At 37.7% G+C, this 13512-nt stretch overlaps 4 non-coding genes across 4 annotated transcripts; all 4 read right to left on the reverse strand.

Annotated features, from left to right (window-relative positions):
- Positions 1–6474: 6474 nt before the first annotated feature.
- trnac-gca (transfer RNA cysteine (anticodon GCA)) lies at positions 6475–6546 on the reverse strand. The gene has a single exon. It is a non-coding gene; the product is annotated as a tRNA-Cys (tRNA).
- Positions 6547–7284: 738 nt separating this feature from the next.
- Positions 7285–7356, reverse strand: trnac-gca (transfer RNA cysteine (anticodon GCA)). Its single transcript has one exon. It is a non-coding gene; the product is annotated as a tRNA-Cys (tRNA).
- Positions 7357–9894: 2538 nt separating this feature from the next.
- trnac-gca (transfer RNA cysteine (anticodon GCA)) lies at positions 9895–9966 on the reverse strand. The gene has a single exon. It is a non-coding gene; the product is annotated as a tRNA-Cys (tRNA).
- Positions 9967–12010: 2044 nt separating this feature from the next.
- Positions 12011–12082, reverse strand: trnac-gca (transfer RNA cysteine (anticodon GCA)). The gene has a single exon. It is a non-coding gene; the product is annotated as a tRNA-Cys (tRNA).
- Positions 12083–13512: the final 1430 nt, after the last annotated feature.

A 13512-nucleotide genomic window follows, 5' to 3' on the forward strand; every position in this document is an offset into this window, starting at 1 on the left:
TAATAAGGGACAATTTTCCCTGAGTAACATATTGGGAAAAAAAGTCCTATACCCTCAAACAACTCTTTGAAAAAACTTGATTTAAAGGGGGCATCAGGATATGAACCTAGGACCTCTTGATCTGCAGTCAAATGCTCTACCACTGAGCTATACCCCCTCTGCTAGAAACTGTCTAAAGGTGGAAAGATTGTCTAATAAGGGACATTATAGCTGGATATCAACAAAAACTAATCAAGAGCACTCTCTCTCTGAAAACATACCCATAAAGTATTTGATTTCAAGATGACAAAAATATTACAAACTGACACCTATAGATCTGAAGTCTATTGCACTTCCACCTCTGTTAGGAACTGTCTGACAGAGAAAAAAACATTGAATGAGGGACATTTTAGACTGAGTAACATAACCAAAAAAGGAGTACTCCCTCTCTCAAGATACATTTAGAAAGTACTTGATTTCAAGGGGGTGCCAGGATTTGAACGTGAGAAATTGTCTAATAAGGGACAATTTTCCCTGAGTAACATATTGGGAAAAAAAGTCCTCTACCCTCAAACAACTCTTTGAAAAAACTTGATTTAAAGGGGGCATCAGGATATGAACCTAGGACCTCTTGATCTGCAGTCAAATGCTCTACCACTGAGCTATACCCCCTCTGCTAGAAACTGTCTAAAGTTGGAAAGATTGTCTAATAAGGGACATTATAGCTGGATATCAACAAAAACTAATAAAGAACACTCTCTCTCTGAAAACATACCCATAAAGTATTTGATTTCAAGATGACAAAAATATTACAATCTGAGAACTATAGATCTGAAGTCTGTTGCACTTCAACCTCTGTTAGGAACTGTCTGACAGAGAATAACCATCTAATGAGGGACATTTTTGCAGAGCACACCCTCTCTCAAGAAACACTGAGAAAGTACTTGATTTCAAGATGACAAAAATATTACAATCTGAGACCTATAGATCTGAAGTCTATTGCACTTCCACCTCTGTTAGGAACTGTCTGACAGAGAATAACCATCTAATGAGGGACATTTTTGCAGAGCACACCCTCTCTCAAGAAACACTGAGAAAGTACTTGATTTCAAGATGACAAAAATATTACAATCTGAGACCTATAGATCTGAAGTCTATTGCACTTCCACCTCTGTTAGGAACTGTCTGACAGAGAAAAAAACATTGAATGAGGGACATTTTAGACTGAGTAACATAACCAAAAAAAGGAGTACTCCATCTCTCAAGATACAAATAAAAAGAACTTGATTTCAAGGGGGTGCCAGGATTTGAACGTGAGAAATTGTCTAATAAGGGACAATTTTCCCTGAGTAACATATTGGGGGAAAAAAGTCCTCTACCCTCAAACAACTCTTTGAAAAAACTTGATTTAAAGGGGGCATCAGGATTTGAACCTGGGACATCATGATCTGCAATCAAATGCTCTACCACTGAGCTATACCCCCTCTGCTAGAACCTGTCTAAAGGCGGAAAAATTGTCTAATAAGGGACATTACAGCTGGATATCAACAGAAGCTCATCAAGAACACTCTCTCTCTGAAAACATACCCATAAAGTATTTGATTTCAAGATGACAAAAATATTACAAACTGAGACCTATAGATCTGAAGTCTATTGCACTTCCACCTCTGTTAGGAACTGTCTGACAGAGAAAAAAAACATTGAATGAGGGACATTTTAGACTGAGTAACATAACCAAAAAAGGAGTGCTCCCTCTCTCAAGATACATTTAGAAAGTACTTGATTTCAAGGGGGTGCCAGGATTTGAACGTGAGAAATTGTCTAATAAGGGACAATTTTCCCTGAGTAACATATTGGGAAAAAAAGTCCTATACCCTCAAACAACTCTTTGAAAAAACTTGATTTAAAGAGGGCATCAGGATATGAACCTAGGACCTCTTGATCTGCAGTCAAATGCTCTACCACTGAGCTATACCCCCTCTGCTAGAAACTGTCTAAAGGTGGAAAGATTGTCTAATAAGGGACATTATAGCTGGATATCAACAAAAACTAATCAAGAGCACTCTCTCTCTGAAAACATACCCATAAAGTATTTGATTTCAAGATGACAAAAATATTACAAACTGACACCTATAGATCTGAAGTCTATTGCACTTCCACCTCTGTTAGGAACTGTCTGACAGAGAAAAAAACATTGAATGAGGGACATTTTAGACTGAGTAACATAACCAAAAAAGGAGTACTCCCTCTCTCAAGATACATTTAGAAAGTACTTGATTTCAAGGGGGTGCCAGGATTTGAACGTGAGAAATTGTCTAATAAGGGACAATTTTCCCTGAGTAACATATTGGGAAAAAAAGTCCTATACCCTCAAACAACTCTTTGAAAAAACTTGATTTAAAGGGGGCATCAGGATATGAACCTAGGACCTCTTGATCTGCAGTCAAATGCTCTACCACTGAGCTATACCCCCTCTGCTAGAAACTGTCTAAAGGTGGAAAGATTGTCTAATAAGGGACATTATAGCTGGATATCAACAAAAACTAATCAAGAGCACTCTCTCTCTGAAAACATACCCATAAAGTATTTGATTTCAAGATGACAAAAATATTACAAACTGACACCTATAGATCTGAAGTCTATTGCACTTCCACCTCTGTTAGGAACTGTCTGACAGAGAAAAAAACATTGAATGAGGGACATTTTAGACTGAGTAACATAACCAAAAAAGGAGTACTCCCTCTCTCAAGATACATTTAGAAAGTACTTGATTTCAAGGGGGTGCCAGGATTTGAACGTGAGAAATTGTCTAATAAGGGACAATTTTCCCTGAGTAACATATTGGGAAAAAAAGTCCTCTACCCTCAAACAACTCTTTGAAAAAACTTGATTTAAAGGGGGCATCAGGATATGAACCTAGGACCTCTTGATCTGCAGTCAAATGCTCTACCACTGAGCTATACCCCCTCTGCTAGAAACTGTCTAAAGTTGGAAAGATTGTCTAATAAGGGACATTATAGCTGGATATCAACAAAAACTAATAAAGAACACTCTCTCTCTGAAAACATACCCATAAAGTATTTGATTTCAAGATGACAAAAATATTACAATCTGAGAACTATAGATCTGAAGTCTGTTGCACTTCAACCTCTGTTAGGAACTGTCTGACAGAGAATAACCATCTAATGAGGGACATTTTTGCAGAGCACACCCTCTCTCAAGAAACACTGAGAAAGTACTTGATTTCAAGATGACAAAAATATTACAATCTGAGACCTATAGATCTGAAGTCTATTGCACTTCCACCTCTGTTAGGAACTGTCTGACAGAGAATAACCATCTAATGAGGGACATTTTTGCAGAGCACACCCTCTCTCAAGAAACACTGAGAAAGTACTTGATTTCAAGATGACAAAAATATTACAATCTGAGACCTATAGATCTGAAGTCTATTGCACTTCCACCTCTGTTAGGAACTGTCTGACAGAGAAAAAAACATTGAATGAGGGACATTTTAGACTGAGTAACATAACCAAAAAAAGGAGTACTCCATCTCTCAAGATACAAATAAAAAGAACTTGATTTCAAGGGGGTGCCAGGATTTGAACGTGAGAAATTGTCTAATAAGGGACAATTTTCCCTGAGTAACATATTGGGGGAAAAAAGTCCTCTACCCTCAAACAACTCTTTGAAAAAACTTGATTTAAAGGGGGCATCAGGATTTGAACCTGGGACATCATGATCTGCAATCAAATGCTCTACCACTGAGCTATACCCCCTCTGCTAGAACCTGTCTAAAGGCGGAAAAATTGTCTAATAAGGGACATTACAGCTGGATATCAACAGAAGCTCATCAAGAACACTCTCTCTCTGAAAACATACCCATAAAGTATTTGATTTCAAGATGACAAAAATATTACAAACTGAGACCTATAGATCTGAAGTCTATTGCACTTCCACCTCTGTTAGGAACTGTCTGACAGAGAAAAAAAACATTGAATGAGGGACATTTTAGACTGAGTAACATAACCAAAAAAGGAGTGCTCCCTCTCTCAAGATACATTTAGAAAGTACTTGATTTCAAGGGGGTGCCAGGATTTGAACGTGAGAAATTGTCTAATAAGGGACAATTTTCCCTGAGTAACATATTGGGAAAAAAAGTCCTATACCCTCAAACAACTCTTTGAAAAAACTTGATTTAAAGAGGGCATCAGGATATGAACCTAGGACCTCTTGATCTGCAGTCAAATGCTCTACCACTGAGCTATACCCCCTCTGCTAGAAACTGTCTAAAGGTGGAAAGATTGTCTAATAAGGGACATTATAGCTGGATATCAACAAAAACTAATCAAGAGCACTCTCTCTCTGAAAACATACCCATAAAGTATTTGATTTCAAGATGACAAAAATATTACAAACTGACACCTATAGATCTGAAGTCTATTGCACTTCCACCTCTGTTAGGAACTGTCTGACAGAGAAAAAAACATTGAATGAGGGACATTTTAGACTGAGTAACATAACCAAAAAAGGAGTACTCCCTCTCTCAAGATACATTTAGAAAGTACTTGATTTCAAGGGGGTGCCAGGATTTGAACGTGAGAAATTGTCTAAAAGGGACAATTTTCCCTGAGTAACATATTGGGAAAAAAAGTCCTCTACCCTCAAACAACTCTTTGAAAAATCTTGATTTAAAGGGGGCATCAGGATTTGATCCTGGGACCTCTTGATCTGCAGTCAAATGCTCTACCACTGAGCTATACCCCCTCTGCTAGAAACTGTCTAAAGGTGGAAAAATTGTCTAAAATGGGACATTATAGCTGGATATCAACAAAAACTAATAAAGAACACTCTCTCTCTGAAAACATACCCATAAAGTATTTGATTTCAAGATGACAAAAATATTACAATCTGAGAACTATAGATCTGAAGTCTGTTGCACTTCAACCTCTGTTAGGAACTGTCTGACAGAGAATAACCATCTAATGAGGGACATTTTTGCAGAGCACACCCTCTCTCAAGAAACACTGAGAAAGTACTTGATTTCAAGATGACAAAAATATTACAATCTGAGACCTATAGATCTGAAGTCTATTGCACTTCCACCTCTGTTAGGAACTGTCTGACAGAGAAAAAAACATTGAATGAGGGACATTTTAGACTGAGTAACATAACCAAAAAAAGGAGTACTCCCTCTCTCAAGATACATTTAGAAAGTACTTGATTTCAAGGGGGTGCCAGGATTTGAATGTGAGAAATTGTCTAATAAGGGACAATTTTCCCTGAGTAACATATTGGGAAAAAAAGTCCTCTACCCTCAAACAACTCTTTGAAAAAACTTGATTTAAAGGGGGCATCAGGATATGAACCTAGGACCTCTTGATCTGCAGTCAAATGCTCTACCACTGAGCTATACCCCCTCTGCTAGAAACTGTCTAAAGGTGGAAAGATTGTCTAATAAGGGACATTATAGCTGGATATCAACAAAAACTAATCAAGAGCACTCTCTCTCTGAAAACATACCCATAAAGTATTTGATTTCAAGATGACAAAAATATTACAAACTGACACCTATAGATCTGAAGTCTATTGCACTTCCACCTCTGTTAGGAACTGTCTGACAGAGAAAAAAACATTGAATGAGGGACATTTTAGACTGAGTAACATAACCAAAAAAGGAGTACTCCCTCTCTCAAGATACATTTAGAAAGTACTTGATTTCAAGGGGGTGCCAGGATTTGAACGTGAGAAATTGTCTAAAAGGGACAATTTTCCCTGAGTAACATATTGGGAAAAAAAGTCCTCTACCCTCAAACAACTCTTTGAAAAATCTTGATTTAAAGGGGGCATCAGGATTTGCTCCTGGGACCTCTTGATCTGCAGTCAAATGCTCTACCACTGAGCTATACCCCCTCTGCTAGAAACTGTCTAAAGGTGGAAAAATTGTCTAAAATGGGACATTATAGCTGGATATCAACAAAAACTAATAAAGAACACTCTCTCTCTGAAAACATACCCATAAAGTATTTGATTTCAAGATGACAAAAATATTACAATCTGAGAACTATAGATCTGAAGTCTGTTGCACTTCAACCTCTGTTAGGAACTGTCTGACAGAGAATAACCATCTAATGAGGGACATTTTTGCAGAGCACACCCTCTCTCAAGAAACACTGAGAAAGTACTTGATTTCAAGATGACAAAAATATTACAATCTGAGACCTATAGATCTGAAGTCTATTGCACTTCCACCTCTGTTAGGAACTGTCTGACAGAGAAAAAAACATTGAATGAGGGACATTTTAGACTGAGTAACATAACCAAATAAAGGAGTACTCCATCTCTCAAGATACACTTAGAAAGTACTTGATTTCAAGGGGGTGCCAGGATTTGAACGTGAGAAATTGTCTAATAAGGGACAATTTTCCCTGAGTAACATATTGGGGGAAAAAAGTCCTCTACCCTCAAACAACTCTTTGAAAAAACTTGATTTAAAGGGGGCATCAGGATTTGAACCTGGGACCTCTTGATCTGCAGTCAAATGCTCTACCACTGAGCTATACCCCCTCTGCTAGAAACTGTCTAAAGGTGGAAAAATTGTCTAAAATGGGACATTATAGCTGGATATCAACAAAAACTAATAAAGAACACTCTCTCTCTGAAAACATACCCATAAAGTATTTGATTTCAAGATGACAAAAATATTACAATCTGAGAACTATAGATCTGAAGTCTGTTGCACTTCAACCTCTGTTAGGAACTGTCTGACAGAGAATAACCATCTAATGAGGGACATTTTTGCAGAGCACACCCTCTCTCAAGAAACACTGAGAAAGTACTTGATTTCAAGATGACAAAAATATTACAATCTGAGACCTATAGATCTGAAGTCTATTGCACTTCCACCTCTGTTAGGAACTGTCTGACAGAGAATAACCATCTAATGAGGGACATTTTTGCAGAGCACACCCTCTCTCAAGAAACACTGAGAAAGTACTTGATTTCAAGATGACAAAAATATTACAATCTGAGACCTATAGATCTGAAGTCTATTGCACTTCCACCTCTGTTAGGAACTGTCTGACAGAGAAAAAAACATTGAATGAGGGACATTTTAGACTGAGTAACATAACCAAAAAAGGAGTACTCCCTCTCTCAAGATACATTTAGAAAGTACTTGATTTCAAGGGGGTGCCAGGATTTGAACGTGAGAAATTGTCTAATAAGGGACAATTTTCCTTGAGTAACATATTGGGGGAAAAAGTCCTCTACCCTCAAACAACTCTTTGAAAAATTTTGATTTAAAGGGGGCATCAGGATTTGAACCTGGGACCTCTTGATCTGCAGTCAAATGCTCTACCACTGAGCTATACCCCCTCTGCTAGAAACTGTCTAAAGGTGGAAAAATTGTCTAAAATGGGACATTATAGCTGGATATCAACAAAAACTAATAAAGAACACTCTCTCTCTGAAAACATACCCATAAAGTATTTGATTTCAAGATGACAAAAATATTACAATCTGAGAACTATAGATCTGAAGTCTGTTGCACTTCAACCTCTGTTAGGAACTGTCTGACAGAGAATAACCATCTAATGAGGGACATTTTTGCAGAGCACACCCTCTCTCAAGAAACACTGAGAAAGTACTTGATTTCAAGATGACAAAAATATTACAATCTGAGACCTATAGATCTGAAGTCTATTGCACTTCCACCTCTGTTAGGAACTGTCTGACAGAGAATAACCATCTAATGAGGGACATTTTTGCAGAGCACACCCTCTCTCAAGAAACACTGAGAAAGTACTTGATTTCAAGATGACAAAAATATTACAATCTGAGACCTATAGATCTGAAGTCTATTGCACTTCCACCTCTGTTAGGAACTGTCTGACAGAGAAAAAAACATTGAATGAGGGACATTTTAGACTGAGTAACATAACCAAAAAAAGGAGTACTCCATCTCTCAAGATACACTTAGAAAGTACTTGATTTCAAGGGGGTGCCAGGATTTGAACGTGAGAAATTGTCTAATAAGGGACAATTTTCCCTGAGTAACATATTGGGGGAAAAAAGTCCTCTACCCTCAAACAACTCTTTGAAAAAACTTAATTTAAAGGGGGCATCAGGATTTGAACCTGGGACCTCATGATCTGCAGTCAAATGCTCTACCACTGAGCTATACCCCCTCTGCTAGAACCTGTCTAAAGGCGGAAAAATTGTCTAATAAGGGACATTACAGCTGGATATCAACAGAAGCTCATCAAGAACACTCTCTCTCTGAAAACATACCCATAAAGTATTTGATTTCAAGATGACAAAAATATTACAAACTGAGACCTATAGATCTGAAGTCTATTGCACTTCCACCTCTGTTAGGAACTGTCTGACAGAGAAAAAAAACATTGAATGAGGGACATTTTAGACTGAGTAACATAACCAAAAAAGGAGTGCTCCCTCTCTCAAGATACATTTAGAAAGTACTTGATTTCAAGGGGGTGCCAGGATTTGAACGTGAGAAATTGTCTAATAAGGGACAATTTTCCCTGAGTAACATATTGGGAAAAAAAGTCCTATACCCTCAAACAACTCTTTGAAAAAACTTGATTTAAAGGGGGCATCAGGATATGAACCTAGGACCTCTTGATCTGCAGTCAAATGCTCTACCACTGAGCTATACCCCCTCTGCTAGAAACTGTCTAAAGGTGGAAAGATTGTCTAATAAGGGACATTATAGCTGGATATCAACAAAAACTAATCAAGAGCACTCTCTCTCTGAAAACATACCCATAAAGTATTTGATTTCAAGATGACAAAAATATTACAAACTGACACCTATAGATCTGAAGTCTATTGCACTTCCACCTCTGTTAGGAACTGTCTGACAGAGAAAAAAACATTGAATGAGGGACATTTTAGACTGAGTAACATAACCAAAAAAGGAGTACTCCCTCTCTCAAGATACATTTAGAAAGTACTTGATTTCAAGGGGGTGCCAGGATTTGAACGTGAGAAATTGTCTAAAAGGGACAATTTTCCCTGAGTAACATATTGGGAAAAAAAGTCCTCTACCCTCAAACAACTCTTTGAAAAATCTTGATTTAAAGGGGGCATCAGGATTTGATCCTGGGACCTCTTGATCTGCAGTCAAATGCTCTACCACTGAGCTATACCCCCTCTGCTAGAAACTGTCTAAAGGTGGAAAAATTGTCTAAAATGGGACATTATAGCTGGATATCAACAAAAACTAATAAAGAACACTCTCTCTCTGAAAACATACCCATAAAGTATTTGATTTCAAGATGACAAAAATATTACAATCTGAGAACTATAGATCTGAAGTCTGTTGCACTTCAACCTCTGTTAGGAACTGTCTGACAGAGAATAACCATCTAATGAGGGACATTTTTGCAGAGCACACCCTCTCTCAAGAAACACTGAGAAAGTACTTGATTTCAAGATGACAAAAATATTACAATCTGAGACCTATAGATCTGAAGTCTATTGCACTTCCACCTCTGTTAGGAACTGTCTGACAGAGAATAACCATCTAATGAGGGACATTTTTGCAGAGCACACCCTCTCTCAAGAAACACTGAGAAAGTACTTGATTTCAAGATGACAAAAATATTACAATCTGAGACCTATAGATCTGAAGTCTATTGCACTTCCACCTCTGTTAGGAACTGTCTGACAGAGAAAAAAACATTGAATGAGGGACATTTTAGACTGAGTAACATAACCAAAAAAGGAGTACTCCCTCTCTCAAGATACATTTAGAAAGTACTTGATTTCAAGGGGGTGCCAGGATTTGAACGTGAGAAATTGTCTAATAAGGGACAATTTTCCTTGAGTAACATATTGGGGGAAAAAGTCCTCTACCCTCAAACAACTCTTTGAAAAATTTTGATTTAAAGGGGGCATCAGGATTTGAACCTGGGACCTCTTGATCTGCAGTCAAATGCTCTACCACTGAGCTATACCCCCTCTGCTAGAAACTGTCTAAAGGTGGAAAAATTGTCTAAAATGGGACATTATAGCTGGATATCAACAAAAACTAATAAAGAACACTCTCTCTCTGAAAACATACCCATAAAGTATTTGATTTCAAGATGACAAAAATATTACAATCTGAGAACTATAGATCTGAAGTCTGTTGCACTTCAACCTCTGTTAGGAACTGTCTGACAGAGAATAACCATCTAATGAGGGACATTTTTGCAGAGCACACCCTCTCTCAAGAAACACTGAGAAAGTACTTGATTTCAAGATGACAAAAATATTACAATCTGAGACCTATAGATCTGAAGTCTATTGCACTTCCACCTCTGTTAGGAACTGTCTGACAGAGAATAACCATCTAATGAGGGACATTTTTGCAGAGCACACCCTCTCTCAAGAAACACTGAGAAAGTACTTGATTTCAAGATGACAAAAATATTACAATCTGAGACCTATAGATCTGAAGTCTATTGCACTTCCACCTCTGTTAGGAACTGTCTGACAGAGAAAAAAACATTGAATGAGGGACATTTTAGACTGAGTAACATAACCAAAAAAAGGAGTACTCCATCTCTCAAGATACACTTAGAAAGTACTTGATTTCAAGGGGGTGCCAGGATTTGAACGTGAGAAATTGTCTAATAAGGGACAATTTTCCCTGAGTAACATATTGGGGGAAAAAAGTCCTCTACCCTCAAACAACTCTTTGAAAAAACTTAATTTAAAGGGGGCATCAGGATTTGAACCTGGGACCTCATGATCTGCAGTCAAATGCTCTACCACTGAGCTATACCCCCTCTGCTAGAACCTGTCTAAAGGCGGAAAAATTGTCTAATAAGGGACATTACAGCTGGATATCAACAGAAGCTCATCAAGAACACTCTCTCTCTGAAAACATACCCATAAAGTATTTGATTTCAAGATGACAAAAATATTACAAACTGAGACCTATAGATCTGAAGTCTATTGCACTTCCACCTCTGTTAGGAACTGTCTGACAGAGAAAAAAAACATTGAATGAGGGACATTTTAGACTGAGTAACATAACCAAAAAAGGAGTGCTCCCTCTCTCAAGATACATTTAGAAAGTACTTGATTTCAAGGGGGTGCCAGGATTTGAACGTGAGAAATTGTCTAAAAGGGACAATTTTCCCTGAGTAACATATTGGGAAAAAAAGTCCTCTACCCTCAAACAACTCTTTGAAAAATCTTGATTTAAAGGGGGCATCAGGATTTGATCCTGGGACCTCTTGATCTGCAGTCAAATGCTCTACCACTGAGCTATACCCCCTCTGCTAGAAACTGTCTAAAGGTGGAAAAATTGTCTAAAATGGGACATTATAGCTGGATATCAACAAAAACTAATAAAGAACACTCTCTCTCTGAAAACATACCCATAAAGTATTTGATTTCAAGATGACAAAAATATTACAATCTGAGAACTATAGATCTGAAGTCTGTTGCACTTCAACCTCTGTTAGGAACTGTCTGACAGAGAATAACCATCTAATGAGGGACATTTTTGCAGAGCACACCCTCTCTCAAGAAACACTGAGAAAGTACTTGATTTCAAGATGACAAAAATATTACAATCTGAGACCTATAGATCTGAAGTCTATTGCACTTCCACCTCTGTTAGGAACTGTCTGACAGAGAATAACCATCTAATGAGGGACATTTTTGCAGAGCACACCCTCTCTCAAGAAACACTGAGAAAGTACTTGATTTCAAGATGACAAAAATATTACAATCTGAGACCTATAGATCTGAAGTCTATTGCACTTCCACCTCTGTTAGGAACTGTCTGACAGAGAAAAAAACATTGAATGAGGGACATTTTAGACTGAGTAACATAACCAAAAAAGGAGTACTCCCTCTCTCAAGATACATTTAGAAAGTACTTGATTTCAAGGGGGTGCCAGGATTTGAACGTGAGAAATTGTCTAATAAGGGACAATTTTCCTTGAGTAACATATTGGGGGAAAAAGTCCTCTACCCTCAAACAACTCTTTGAAAAATTTTGATTTAAAGGGGGCATCAGGATTTGAACCTGGGACCTCTTGATCTGCAGTCAAATGCTCTACCACTGAGCTATACCCCCTCTGCTAGAAACTGTCTAAAGGTGGAAAAATTGTCTAAAATGGGACATTATAGCTGGATATCAACAAAAACTAATAAAGAACACTCTCTCTCTGAAAACATACCCATAAAGTATTTGATTTCAAGATGACAAAAATATTACAATCTGAGAACTATAGATCTGAAGTCTGTTGCACTTCAACCTCTGTTAGGAACTGTCTGACAGAGAATAACCATCTAATGAGGGACATTTTTGCAGAGCACACCCTCTCTCAAGAAACACTGAGAAAGTACTTGATTTCAAGATGACAAAAATATTACAATCTGAGACCTATAGATCTGAAGTCTATTGCACTTCCACCTCTGTTAGGAACTGTCTGACAGAGAATAACCATCTAATGAGGGACATTTTTGCAGAGCACACCCTCTCTCAAGAAACACTGAGAAAGTACTTGATTTCAAGATGACAAAAATATTACAATCTGAGACCTATAGATCTGAAGTCTATTGCACTTCCACCTCTGTTAGGAACTGTCTGACAGAGAAAAAAACATTGAATGAGGGACATTTTAGACTGAGTAACATAACCAAAAAAAGGAGTACTCCATCTCTCAAGATACACTTAGAAAGTACTTGATTTCAAGGGGGGTGCCAGGATTTGAACGTGAGAAATTGTCTAATAAGGGACAATTTTCCCTGAGTAACATATTGGGGGAAAAAAGTCCTCTACCCTCAAACAACTCTTTGAAAAAACTTAATTTAAAGGGGGCATCAGGATTTGAACCTGGGACCTCATGATCTGCAGTCAAATGCTCTACCACTGAGCTATACCCCCTCTGCTAGAACCTGTCTAAAGGCGGAAAAATTGTCTAATAAGGGACATTACAGCTGGATATCAACAGAAGCTCATCAAGAACACTCTCTCTCTGAAAACATACCCATAAAGTATTTGATTTCAAGATGACAAAAATATTACAAACTGAGACCTATAGATCTGAAGTCTATTGCACTTCCACCTCTGTTAGGAACTGTCTGACAGAGAAAAAAAACATTGAATGAGGGACATTTTAGACTGAGTAACATAACCAAAAAAGGAGTGCTCCCTCTCTCAAGATACATTTAGAAAGTACTTGATTTCAAGGGGGTGCCAGGATTTGAACGTGAGAAATTGTCTAAAAGGGACAATTTTCCCTGAGTAACATATTGGGAAAAAAAGTCCTATACCCTCAAACAACTCTTTGAAAAATCTTGATTTAAAGGGGGCATCAGGATTGATCCTAGGACCTCTTGATCTGCAGTCAAATGCTCTACCACTGAGCTATACCCCCTCTGCTAGAAACTGTCTAAAGGTGGAAAAATTGTCTAAAATGGGACATTATAGCTGGATATCAACAAAAACTAATAAAGAACACTCTCTCTCTGAAAACATACCCATAAAGTATTTGATTTCAA

The sequence above is a fragment of the Oncorhynchus kisutch genome, unplaced genomic scaffold (assembly GCF_002021735.2).
Source record: "Oncorhynchus kisutch isolate 150728-3 unplaced genomic scaffold, Okis_V2 scaffold4071, whole genome shotgun sequence".
NCBI lineage: Eukaryota > Metazoa > Chordata > Actinopteri > Salmoniformes > Salmonidae > Oncorhynchus > Oncorhynchus kisutch.